Source organism: Rutilus rutilus (assembly GCF_951802725.1).
Source record: "Rutilus rutilus genome assembly, chromosome: 16".
Lineage (NCBI taxonomy): Eukaryota > Metazoa > Chordata > Actinopteri > Cypriniformes > Leuciscidae > Rutilus > Rutilus rutilus.
In genome coordinates, this window is record NC_140224.1 from 17,998,721 (window position 1) to 18,013,168 (window position 14,448).

General features: G+C 37.8%; 1 long non-coding RNA gene across 1 annotated transcript; it reads left to right on the forward strand.

Moving 5' to 3' along the window:
* Positions 1 to 3,146: 3,146 nt before the first annotated feature.
* On the forward strand, positions 3,147 to 7,041 carry LOC311305959. The gene is made up of 2 exons (XR_014630106.1): positions 3,147 to 6,041; positions 6,125 to 7,041. It is a non-coding gene; the product is annotated as an uncharacterized lncRNA (long non-coding RNA).
* Positions 7,042 to 14,448: the final 7,407 nt, after the last annotated feature.

Sequence of the window (14,448 nt, forward strand, 5' to 3'; positions counted from 1 at the left end):
CCATAAATTCGTTTCCTCGCCTTGGCCAAACCGTTCGAGATATCAAAAATCTGTCCGCAATTTATCATCCTCAATGTCTTGACTTCATGCACACCGAGTTTTGAGGCAAATGGATGAATTTCCTAGGAGGAGTACATCAAATTCCACAGCATGCGTTTTCCAAACAACCCATAATAGCCGACTTCCTGTTGGGCTGGCGTAAAACTTAGAGCACGAAAGTTGTTCAGCCCAATAAGATCTATATGTGTACCGAGTTTCATATTAATTCATGCAAGAGTGTTTGGTATATGGACCAAGTTTTCGGACCGCACTCGGACCCCATTCAAGGGGGCGCTGTCGAGCCCCCCTGCCACGCCCAGGTACCATCTTCAGCCCGGCCCTAATGGCCGCAGCTTCTGACCTGTGTGCAAAGTTTCATGAGTTTTTGAGCACGTTAAAGGCCCCAAAAGCCCCCGAACCCTTGAACAATAATAATAATAATAATAATAAATATAGCTGCGAGCAGCGATTGCGGGCCCAAGCCGGTGGCACCGCCACCCCGGTGCCTTTAGTTACCTAAAGGCACCGGGGATGGCGGTGCCACCGGCTTTGGCCCTCCATCGCTGCTCGCAGCTATATTTATATATATATACAGTGAGGAAAATAAGTATTTGAACACCCTGCTATTTTGCAAGTTCTCCCACTTAGAAATCATGGAGTGGTCTGAAATTGTCATTGTAGGTGCATGTCCACTGTGAGAGACATAATCTAAACAAAAAAATCCAGAAATCACAATGTATGATTTTTTAACTATTTATTTGTATGATACAGCTGCAAATAAGTATTTGAACACCTGAGAAAATCAATGTTAATATTTGGTACAGTAGCCTTTGTTTGCAATTACAGAGGTCAAACGTTTCCTGTAGTTTTTCACCAGGTTTGCACACACTGCAGGAGGGATTTTGGCCCACTCCTCCACACAGATCTTCTCTAGATCAGTCAGGTTTCTGGGCTGTCGCTGAGAAACACGGAGTTTGAGCTCCCTCCAAAGATTCTCTATTGGGTTTAGGTCTGGAGACTGGCTAGGCCACGCCTGAATCTTGATATGCTTCTTACAGAGCCACTCCTTGGTTATCCTGGCTGTGTGCTTCGGGTCATTGTCATGTTGGAAGACCCAGCCTCGACCCATCTTCAATGCTCTAACTGAGGGAAGGAGGTTGTTCCCCAAAATCTCGCAATACATGGCCCCGGTCATCCTCTCCTTAATACAGTGCAGTCGCCCTGTCCCATGTGCAGAAAAACACCCCCAAAGCATGATGCTACCACCCCCATGCTTCACAGTAGGGATGGTGTTCTTGGGATGGTACTCATCATTCTTCTTCCTCCAAACACGTTTAGTGGAATTATGACCAAAAAGTTCTATTTTGGTCTCATCTGACCACATGACTTTCTCCCATGACTCCTCTGGATCATCCAAATGGTCATTGGCAAACTTAAGACGGGCCTTGACATGTGCTGGTTTAAGCAGGGGAACCTTCCATGCCATGCATGATTTCAAACCATGACGTCTTAGTGTATTACCAAGTAACCTTGGAAACGGTGGTCCCAGCTCTTTTCAGGTCATTGACCAGCTCCTCCCGTGTAGTTCTGGGCTAATTTCTCACCTTTCTTAGGATCATTGAGACCCCACAAGGTGAGATCTTGCATGGAGCCCCAGTCCGAGGGAGACTGACAGTCATGTTTAGCTTCTTCCATTTTCTAATGATTGCTCCAACAGTGGACCTTTTTTCACCAAGCTGCTTGGCAATTTCCCCGTAGCCCTTTCCAGCCTTGTGGAGGTGTACAATTTTGTCTCTAGTGTCTTTGGACAGCTCTTTGGTCTTGGCCATGTTAGTAGTTGGATTCTTACTGATTGTATGGGGTGGACAGGTGTCTTTATGCAGCTAACGACCTCAAACAGGTGCATCTCATTTAGGATAATAAATGGAGTGGAGGTGGACATTTTAAAGGCAGACTAACAGGTCTTTGAGGGTCAGAATTCTAGCTGATAGACAGGTGTTCAAATACTTATTTGCAGCTGTATCATACAAATAAATAGTTAAAAAATCATATATTGTGATTTCTGGATTTTTTTTTTTTGATTATGTCTCTCACAGTGGACATGTACCTATGATGACAATTTCAGACCCCTCCATGATTTCCAAGTGGGAGAACTTGCAAAATAGCAGGGTTTTCAAATACTTATTTTCCTCACTGTATATATATTTATATATACACACACACACACACACACACACATATATATATATATATATATATATATATATATATATATATATATATATGTATATAAATATTTATCTATCTATATCTATATCTATCTATCTAGCTATATATATATATATATATATATATATATATATATATATATATATACTTATATATATACGTATATATATATATATAAATATAAGACAGAAAATTTTACTTGTCTTACCTTATTCAGATTTTATGATACACCCAAAATATTCCACAACAAATCCTTTAAATTTAATGTAAAAATAAAAACGAAAGTAAGCAGTGTTGGTCTCACGTAACCCTCTCATTAGAATCAAAATGTTTCAATATTTGCGATGTATTTGGATGCTAAACTATTCTTTATTATAGGCTTTGTACTTCACTCGTGTTCCAATATCGATGGAAAAAATCATCCTCTTCACACGCGCAAAAATGTTCTTGGAAACATCACAGTGGAGCTCTGCTTACTGTGAATGGTACAGATTGTACTACTGACTATTTAAACAGAGCAGTGTAATTCGTTTATGTTAGGTTGACTATTTTTATTATTATATTGTATTAGGGCTATAATGAACAGGCTGCGATGTCAAGATTGCAATTCTGGAATGTGTGTGTGTGTGTGACGCGGTTGCGGTTGAACAGTGGACACAAAAACATAAATAAAATGTTTTAGTTAATTCCTACATTCATAGGAATAAATTGAAAATGCTCGCTCTACTCCGCACCATTATCAATGTCTGTGCGGACGTCTGTATTTTACTAGTATATAGTATACTATAGTTAGCGATTTAAAAGCGCTCAGTGGTGTCACACGTCGATTAACCGGTGGGAAAATGTTATCACAGTCACATCCCTAATATATGTGGCAGTATAGGTGTTTGACTTCAGGCTACTATTGGTTGCTTCAGGTTTATTTATTAAGCCTATCACAGCTAAAGGCGGAGCATATATATACCTGCCCTGTATTGAGTCCCGTCACAAAGCTTCCTTGCTTTTCCGGTTCCGCATGCTGTGAAGAGGCATGCGGGAAAATTGTTTGTGTGGTCCCATGGCATATAGGAGAACGAGTACTGTCTCCCATGGTTGATGTGTTTGCAGCCTCTTCACAGGTAGGAACGCGGTTGTTTGTAGCGTCTATCCTTCCCTTATAGGGCAGTGGGTAAATTGAAATGCCTTGTGTTTCATGTTACAGCGTGCACGTTGATTTATGGGCACTTCGGACTGCCGTGACTGGGATTCCTCGCACCCCAAGTATGCAGGTTATTTGTATATGTGCGTCATGCTCTGATATGTCTTTTAATTAAAGTTGTCGTTTCAGAAGCGCAGCGTATTCTGCCGAGTAGCGGGGAGGATTCCGTTGCTGGGGTTACCCGACGTTTGCTCGTTGATTACGGAGCGCTGCTGTTTTGCTGCTGTCTCAACTATATTAAAACGAAAGGATTCGCGTCAATTTCATTCCACTCTGGCTGCGGCCGAACAAGAAACTGTTAGTGCTTTAATGGCGTATGCAGGTTGACAGGAGGAATATCGCCGCCCTGCAGTTTTAGCGTGTTTGTTTGCGTGTTTGTGTGTGTGCGTGTGTGTAGGCAATGTGCGAGTGTGTGAATGTTTACAAGGAGAGTGTTGTGTGTTTGGTTATTGTTTTCTTTCTAAGGTTCATTGTTTAGTTATTTTGTTATTTTGTATGTTTCTACTGTGAACTGTATGTAATTATTCTCTGTATGTTCTGTTTTTGATTTTGTTAGGAGTTGAGTGTCCAAGAGCAAAGGGGCGGGGCTTGACTTGATTATTTTTGTGCTGTGCTGTGGATGTGCACCGGTGTGAAGGTGATACTGATGTGGTTATTGCTTTGGTTTTTCTTTTGCATTTTTGGTGTTACTTACGGAGTGTTGTAGTGCTCATTGAGTGTCCCCCCTGCTGGCCTCACTCAGTCCTGTCGTCTGATTATTTGAGTTGTGTTTTTGTTTAATGTATTTATTTTGTATTTATGTTGTGAAGTTCGTGTAACTTATCGTGGAAGTATTATTTTGAACATTTGTCCTTGTATTGTCTTTGTTTTGAATTAATTATTATTATTGTGACTAGAAAAATTAAACAATTATTTATTCATCCACGTCTCTTGTCTTATAAGAGGGAAACAAATCTGTGCAGCCTATTTATTAGGTTGGTATTCCTGGGTTAAGAACTCCCAGGTGGCGTAGTCATTACACTAGAAGATCTTTAAGAAAAATACTCTCAATGCCACAATTGGCGTAGTACGGCAGGGTTTCCCATACTTGAGACAGAGACGTGGGTGTTTATTTTTGTGAATTGTTTTTTTCTTTTTTTTTTCTTTTCCTCTCCTTTCTAGAAAAGCAGCAAAACAGCAGTGCCCGTTGAGTCTCAAGTTTCGGTTGTGCCTGCCTTGAGGGGGTTCTGTGTTGGTAAGTAAGAAGTTGCGTATTATAATCATGAGTGAGGAACTCCAAGAGTTTAGGGAGTTGGTGGCCCAGTTGCGAGCCGATAATGAGATGCTGCGTCAAGAACGTGCCCCTGTTGCCTCACCAGGGCTGAGCAGACCCCCTGGTGACTCAAACGGTTTGCCCGCTACACCCCCGGCCCCATCCATTGTTCTCGGTGTAGATGATGTGAGTGGTGTGAGTTCGATGATGCCCATCCATTGTTCTCGGAGTAGATGATGTGTGAGTTCGATGATGCCCATCCATTGTTCTCGGTGTGGATGATGTGAGTTCGATGATGCCCATCCATTGTTCTCGGTGTAGATGATGTGTGAGTTCGATGATGCCCATCCATTGTTCTCGGTGTGGATGATGTGAGTTCGATGATGCCCATCCATTGTTCTCGGTGTTGATGATGTGAGTGGTGTGAGTTCGATGATGCCCATCCATTGTTCTCGGTGTTGATGATGTGAGTGGTGTGAGTTCGATGATGCCCATCCATTGTTCTCGGTGTAGATGATGTGAGTGGTGTGAGTTCGATGATGCCCATCCATTGTTCTCGGAGTAGATGATGTGTGAGTTCGATGATGCCCATCCATTGTTCTCGATGTAGATGTGAGTGATGTGAGTTCGATGATGCCCATCCATTGTTCTTGGTGTAGATGATGTGAGTGATGTGAGTTCGATGATGCCTATCCATTGTTCTCTGTAGATGCTTCGAGTACGATGACGCCTATCCATTGTTCTCTGTAGATGTTGAGTACGATGATGCCTATCCATTGTTCTCTGTAGATGTTGAGTACGATGATGCCTATCCATTGTTCTCTGTAGATGTTGTGAGTACGATGACGCCTATCCATTGTTCTCTGTAGATGCTGTGAGTACGATGATGCCTATCCATTGTTCTCTGTAGATTTTAAGTGCGGTGAAGCATATCCATCGCTCTCTGTAAATGATTTTAAGTGTTGTCGTTATGATGGCTCCTTTTTAATTTAGTCTCTGCCCACTTTAGGCCCTGGAATTGAGTGGCAAGGGTTTGCTTATCGTCGGGGCGACGATACAGAAGTGAGGGGTAGAATGTGGCAGTATAGGTGTTTGACTTCAGGCTACTATTGGTTGCTTCAGGTTTATTTATTAAGCCTATCACAGCTAAAGGCGGAGCATATATATACCTGCCCTGTATTGAGTCCCGTCACAAAGCTTCCTTGCTTTTCCGGTTCCGCATGCTGTGAAGAGGCATGCGGGAAAATTGTTTGTGTGGTCCCATGGCATATAGGAGAACGAGTACTGTCTCCCATGGTTGATGTGTTTGCAGCCTCTTCACAGGTAGGAACGCGGTTGTTTGTAGCGTCTATCCTTCCCTTATAGGGCAGTGGGTAAATTGAAATGCCTTGTGTTTCATGTTACAGCGTGCACGTTGATTTATGGGCACTTCGGACTGCCGTGACTGGGATTCCTCGCACCCCAAGTATGCAGGTTATTTGTATATGTGCGTCATGCTCTGATATGTCTTTTAATTAAAGTTGTCGTTTCAGAAGCGCAGCGTATTCTGCCGAGTAGCGGGGAGGATTCCGTTGCTGGGGTTACCCGACGTTTGCTCGTTGATTACGGAGCGCTGCTATTTTGCTGCTGTCTCAACTATATTAAAACGAAAGGATTCGCGTCAATTTCATTCCACTCTGGCTGCGGCCGAACAAGAAACTGTTAGTGCTTTAATGGCGTATGCAGGTTGACAGGAGGAATATCGCCGCCCTGCAGTTTTAGCGTGTTTGTTTGCGTGTTTGTGTGTGTGCGTGTGTGTAGGCAATGTGCGAGTGTGTGAATGTTTACAAGGAGAGTGTTGTGTGTTTGGTTATTGTTTTCTTTCTAAGGTTCATTGTTTAGTTATTTTGTTATTTTGTATGTTTCTACTGTGAACTGTATGTAATTATTCTCTGTATGTTCTGTTTTTGATTTTGTTAGGAGTTGAGTGTCCAAGAGCAAAGGGGCGGGGCTTGACTTGATTATTTTTGTGCTGTGCTGTGGATGTGCACCGGTGTGAAGGTGATACTGATGTGGTTATTGCTTTGGTTTTTCTTTTGCATTTTTGGTGTTACTTACGGAGTGTTGTAGTGCTCATTGAGTGTCCCCCCTGCTGGCCTCACTCAGTCCTGTCGTCTGATTATTTGAGTTGTGTTTTTGTTTAATGTATTTATTTTGTATTTATGTTGTGAAGTTCGTGTAACTTATCGTGGAAGTATTATTTTGAACATTTGTCCTTGTATTGTCTTTGTTTTGAATTAATTATTATTATTGTGACTAGAAAAATTAAACAATTATTTATTCATCCACGTCTCTTGTCTTATAAGAGGGAAACAAATCTGTGCAGCCTATTTATTAGGTTGGTATTCCTGGGTTAAGAACTCCCAGGTGGCGTAGTCATTACACTAGAAGATCTTTAAGAAAAATACTCTCAATGCCACATATATTTATATACAAATACAATAGGCCTACCTGAAAGAGAATTTTACTTGCCCGACCAGAGTATTAGTCCATGAGCCAGGGCCCCATATTTGGTCCATCGGTATCATCTGGGGGGGCAAATGCTATCATTGTTTTTTGGCAAGGTATACACCCCTAGTACTAGAAAAATCACGATAGCAGTGCAGCGGTGGTAGCGAAATCACTTTTTTCAGCTCATGAAGTTACTAACCCCCTAAAATAAATTCCGTTTTTGAAATCTGGTGTATATCTGGTTTAGGCTCATGCTAGGGATATTGTCAATATTCTATAATATGGTGCTTGGTATCGTTGGAAAGGGGACCTTTTAGGCTTTCATTTAAGCCCAGTACTGAATCTGTCTGACAAACACAGAGTTCACATGACTTCTTTAAACCAGAAATAACACACATTTTTTCACAATTTCCGCCTAAACTGTATGCTTTCTTTTATCCCTGTGGCATGAAAGAACACCATGGACACAAAACTCAACAACTTCAATACTCAAGGCACTCTGACGACTCAGAAAATGTATAATATACCCATACTATTTATTTGTGAGAGCCTTAAATTAGACTTCTGCAGCCAGCACAAGTCTTCAAAATAGAATAGAGCCAATAGAATGGACAAATAGAATACCCTATCAGTCCAGGGCCAAATGGCCTATTTATTCATGTACAGTTGTAATAAAAAAGTAATTGTTTCAATAGTGTTGTCAGCATAACACTTGTAAGTGGTTTAACAAAATGTTTCTATCATGTATTTTGATATTCACCCACTTTCAGTTAGAATATCAGAAAGTAGCTCATGCACGGAATGTTGATGGATTTTGCCAGTTTTGCGAAAAGATTGTTTGTTCAGTTGACTGGTTATAACAACACTACCAACTATGCCATCTTCAATCAACTTCCATTGAGTTCCAGGGGTATTAAATGTAAGTACAAAATACTTTTTCAATTGTGCTTGTGAAATGGTGGGGAATAGTAGCAGAATAGTAGCAGTAGCTAATGTAAGCTTGGTGTTTTTCACACTTAGTATACTTCTTTTAAACTTAAAATAAGAAAGTATACTTTCACTCTACATTTTATGTACTTCTCAGAAATATAATTAAAATTACACTTCAGTGTACTTGATTTATACTGAGAGAAAAGTCCAGGGCCCGTATTCATAAAGATTCTAAGAATCCTCTCAGAAAACTCTTAATGTAGCTTAAAAACTTTTACATATAGAGTCTTAAGAGCGATTCGGGGCCGATCTGAGAGCAACTCTGAGCAAGGAAAAGACAAAAACTTTCATCTTAGTGAGGAGGCGGGGTTGACCCCGTTGCTATGTATGACACAATCTTTTGAAGACTGTGATTGGCTGGTTGTCCAAGAAGGAAAAAAAAGGAGTGATTTTAAGTATAGGGTCTATTCTAAGCCTTCACTTTGAAATTACATGCAACTGTGTACATTACACACTGCTGCATTGTTGCATTTTCCCACTTGCCAAATATTGTAATGTAGTGATTACTTTCATTTCTGGCGCTATGGCATTTCTGCTCTGTGTCGGAGATGTTAGCGCGTCTCTAATAAGATCAGTCACAAACATGATCCCTGCACGATCTAATCTATAGCGTCTTATTAACTCACTGTCATTGAGTCCCATTGTCTGCAACACATTTCTTCTCCTTCGTCTTTCTGCCATGTTCTCCTCTGCTAAAGAATCTCTTCAGCCTCTGAAAAGTCCTTGTCCGTACTCCTAACAATTTTAACCTTAAGACCTCTTTTAAGGGTTAAGATGCTTTCTGAATTACTTTTTTCTTTACTGGGATTTGTTCTTTAATTTTAAGAGTAAACGCCCACATTTCTAAGAATTTTCTTTGAATTTTGTCACTAGGAGCTACTCTTTGCATTAAGATTCTTTATGAATACGGGCCCAGGTATATTTGGCCTGTACTTGAACTCAATCTTTTGATCCAGATATACTTAAAAGAATAATTAAGAAATCAAAGTATACTTGGCTTGTAGTTGTGTTAACTCTTTTGATTGAGTAGTCAATTAAATATATATTTTTTTACATAGTTTTTCATATACAGTCTTATGAAACTTACATTGTTTGAAAATATTGATTAGAATATTGATATAAAACAGATATGTTTCTAATTCTGCATATCTGAATTTTTGTGTAGGCTAGTCCACTGGTAGTGTATAACAATTTACTCTAATTATACTTTTGTTTAAAATGTTGCCTTTCTTTATGAAACTTACTGACATTCAAGTGTTGATTAAAAAAGGATGCATGAAGCTAATAAAATATTTTTAAAATTAAAGTACAGTTAAAGTTATTTTTCAAGTGCAAAAATAATATATAAATAGTAAACTATAAGTATAATGTTATGTTCACTTAAAGAAAACTTACAAGTATACTTGCAGTATAAACTACGAAACTAGTAGTTTACTGAGAGTACACTTCAGTGTGTACTTTCATAAACTAAAACATTTACTACTTGTATTAAAATAGTAAACTACTAGTATACTTGTAAGTAACTTGTAGTACAGATGCATTACAAATGAGAAACCTAGTTGTGTACTTAGTTTACTACTCTTACAAATACAAAAAATACTAAAAGTGGGCCAATTTAGTCCCAAGCAGTATTGAAATAGTACACAAGTTTACTACAAGTACACATTGGTATTAGTATACTTACTACATAAAGTATACTTAAAAAAATATACTTAAATTACTTAAGTATACTTCATAAAATTAACATGAAGACATGCACTTTTATGATGAAGAGATGCACTTTTATGATGGATATATGCACTTTTATAATGGATAGATGCTCTTTTATAATGGATAGATGGACTTTTATGATGGAGAGATGCACTTTTATAATGGATAGATGCTCTTTTATAATGGATAGATGCACTTTTATGATGGATAGATGCACTTTTATAATGGATAGATGCACTTTTATAATGGATAGATGCTCTTTTATAATGGATAGATGCTCTTTTATAATGGATAGATGGACTTTTATGATGGAGAGATGCACTTTTATAATGGATAGATGCTCTTTTATAATGGATAGATGCTCTTTTATAATGGATAGATGGACTTTTATGATGGAGAGATGCACTTTTATAATGGATAGATGCTCTTTTATAATGGATAGATGCACTTTTATGATGGATAGATGCACTTTTATAATGGATAGATGCACTTTTATAATGGATAGATGCTCTTTTATAATGGATAGATGCTCTTTTATAATGGATAGATGGACTTTTATGATGGAGAGATGCACTTTTATAATGGATAGATGCTCTTTTATAATGGATAGATGCTCTTTTATAATGGATAGATGCACCTTTATAATGGATAGATGGACTTTTATGATGGAGAGATGCACTTTTATAATGGATAGATGCTCTTTTATAATGGATAGATGCTCTTTTATAATGGATAGATGGACTTTTATGATGGAGAGATGCACTTTTATAATGGATAGATGCTCTTTTATAATGGATAGATGGACTTTTATGATGGAGAGATGCACTTTTATAATGGATAGATGCTCTTTTATAATGGATAGATGCTCTTTTATAATGGATAGATGCACTTTTATGATGGATAGATGCACTTTTATAATGGATAGATGCACTTTTATAATGGATAGATGCTCTTTTATAATGGATAGATGCTCTTTTATAATGGATAGATGGACTTTTATGATGGAGAGATGCACTTTTATAATGGATAGATGCTCTTTTATAATGGATAGATGCTCTTTTATAATGGATAGATGCTCTTTTATAATGGATAGATGCACCTTTATAATGGATAGATGGACTTTTATGATGGAGAGATGCACTTTTATAATGGATAGATGCTCTTTTATAATGGATAGATGCACTTTTATGATGGATAGATGCACTTTTATAATGGATAGATGCTCTTTTATAATGGATAGATGCTCTTTTATAATGGATAGATGCTCTTTTATAATGGATAGATGGACTTTTATGATGGAGAGATGCACTTTTATAATGGATAGATGCTCTTTTATGATGGAGAGATGCTCTTTTATAATGGATAGATGCTCTTTTATAATGGATAGATGGACCTTTATAATGGATAGATGGACCTTTATAATGGATAGATGCACTTTTATAATGGAGAGATGCACTTTTATGATGGAGAGATGCTCTTTTATGATGGAGAGATGCTCTTTTATAATGGATAGATGCACTTTTATGATGGATAGATGCACTTTTATGATGGATAGATGCACTTTTATGATGATAGATGCACTTTTATAATGGATAGATGCTCTTTTATAATGGATAGATGCTCTTTTATAATGGATAGATGCTCTTTTATAATGGATAGATGGACTTTTATGATGGAGAGATGCACTTTTATAATGGATAGATGCTCTTTTATGATGGAGAGATGCACTTTTATAATGGATAGATGCTCTTTTATAATGGATAGATGCACTTTTATGATGGATAGATGCAATTTTATAATGGAGAGATGCACTTTTATGATGGAGAGATGCACTTTTATAATGGATAGATGCAATTTTATAATGGATAGATGCACTTTTATGATGGATAGATGATCTTTTATAATGGAGAGATGCACTTTTATGATGGAGAGATGCACTTTTATGATGGATAGATGCACTTTTATTATGGATAGATGCACTTTTATGATGTATAGATGCACTTCTATAATGGATAGATGCTCTTTTATGATGGATAGATGCACTTTTATAATGGATAGATGCTCTTTTATAATGGATAGATGCTCTTTTATAATGGATAGATGCTCTTTTATAATGGATAGATGGACTTTTATGATGGAGAGATGCACTTTTATAATGGATAGATGCTCTTTTATGATGGAGAGATGCACTTTTATAATGGATAGATGCTCTTTTATAATGGATAGATGCACTTTTATGATGGATAGATGCAATTTTATAATGGAGAGATGCACTTTTATGATGGAGAGATGCACTTTTATAATGGATAGATGCAATTTTATAATGGATAGATGCACTTTTATGATGGATAGATGATCTTTTATAATGGAGAGATGCACTTTTATGATGGAGAGATGCACTTTTATGATGGATAGATGTACTTTTATTATGGATAGATGCACTTTTATGATGTATAGATGCACTTCTATAATGGATAGATGCTCTTTTATGATGGATAGATGCACTTTTATAATGGATAGATGCTCTTTTATAATGGATAGACAATAATAGATTTTTACAGCGATTGATTCCTGCCGGTTCCATAATGAGACTGGCGCGGCCAGAGACATTTTGGGCGCTGCGGCATATTAAATATATTATAAATAGTTTTTCCGCATGAGAAATACAATGTGTGGCGAAAGGGCGTGACAAAAGACCGAAATGAGTGACTGTCATGTGACACTTGAGAGCCCTGACTGCACTGTAGCAGTTACTGTTACACTGTTTCATAGATTAATCTATTCCAGTCTATGATTAATCTATGACAGCCAGTTTAACCTGCAAGCTAGCTAGCCTGCTAGATAGCTAGCCTGCTAAAAACGCCAAGCTTACATTAGTCATTGCTACTATTCCCCACCAATTCACAAGCACAAGAGAAAAACTATTTTGTACTTACATTTAATACCCCTGGAACTCAATGGAAGTTGATTGAAGATGGCATAGTTGGTAGTGTTGTTATAACCAGTCAACTGAACAAACAATCTTTTCGCAAAACTGGCAAAATCCATCAACATTCCGTGCATGAGCTACTTTCTGATATTCTAACTGAAAGTGGGTGAATATCAAAATACATGATAGAAACATTTTGTTAAACCACTTACAAGTGTTATGCTGACAACACTATTGAAACAATTACTTTTTTATTACAACTGTACATGAATAAATAGGCCATTTGGCCCTGGACTGATAGGGTATTCTATTTGTCCATTCTATTGGCTCTATTCTATTTTGAAGACTTGTGCTGGCTGCAGAAGTCTAATTTAAGGCTCTCACAAATAAATAGTATGGGTATATTATACATTTTCTGAGTCGTCAGAGTGCCTTGAGTATTGAAGTTGTTGAGTTTTGTGTCCATGGTGTTCTTTCATGCCACAGGGATAAAAGAAAGCATACAGTTTAGGCGGAAATTGTGAAAAAATGTGTGTTATTTCTGGTTTAAAGAAGTCATGTGAACTCAGTGTTTGTCAGACAGATTCAGTACTGGGCTTAAATGAAAGCCTAAAAGGTCCCCTTTCCAACGATACCAAGCACCATATTATAGAATATTGACAATATCCCTAGCATGAGCCTAAACCAGATATACACCAGATTTCAAAAACGGAATTTATTTTAGGGGGTTAGTAACTTCATGAGCTGAAAAAAGTGATTTCGCTACCACCGCTGCACTGCTATCGTGATTTTTCTAATACTAGGGGTGTATACCTTGCCAAAAAACAATGATAGCATTTGCCCCCCCGTTGATACCGATCAACCCCCCTGGCTCATGGACTATATAGCCTGATTAGAACGTCAATAACAAAAAAATAACTTGGGAATCACTAAAACGAGAGATTATTCTAATTTCATTACATTCATTTTAAGTTGCAATCATCAGTTAATAATAAATGTATTACTGATCAATGGTAACAAGGTTGCACTGCTGAGGCTCATGCTGCTTCTCCAGGAGAATTGTAAACAAATGAGCGCAGCACACAAAAAAGCAACCCAGTTAACAACATACTGACTATAAAAATTACAAATATGGAGTTTTTATATATTTTATAACATATGATAGAGTTAAGCAACCTCACTTGACGAGTAGGCAACTATTTCCTGAATACAATCACGATTGAAACTGTGACATTGATTTCATACAACAGGTTAATAAACAGTTACAATTAAGTCACTTACATTTTAGATGCAATATTGACTGTTTTTGTTCTGTTTCAGCAGCAAAAATAGTTAAACAAAGATCACAGCAACTTGTTTTCTCATTACTGAATGATTCAGCATTTTGAAACGAATCGCTTGACTCAAAGATTCAATGGTCAATCCATAAACATCTGTCTCAATCATGAATGACTCAGTCATTGGAACGAATCATTTGAACGAATGAATCAATGACTCGCTCATTAAGATGGTCGCCTGGCGACACCTAATGGCGGTTTAGTGTTATGTTTAAAAGTATCATTCTTTCCAACGTGCACCATTATCAATGTCCGTGCGGACGTCCGTTTTTTT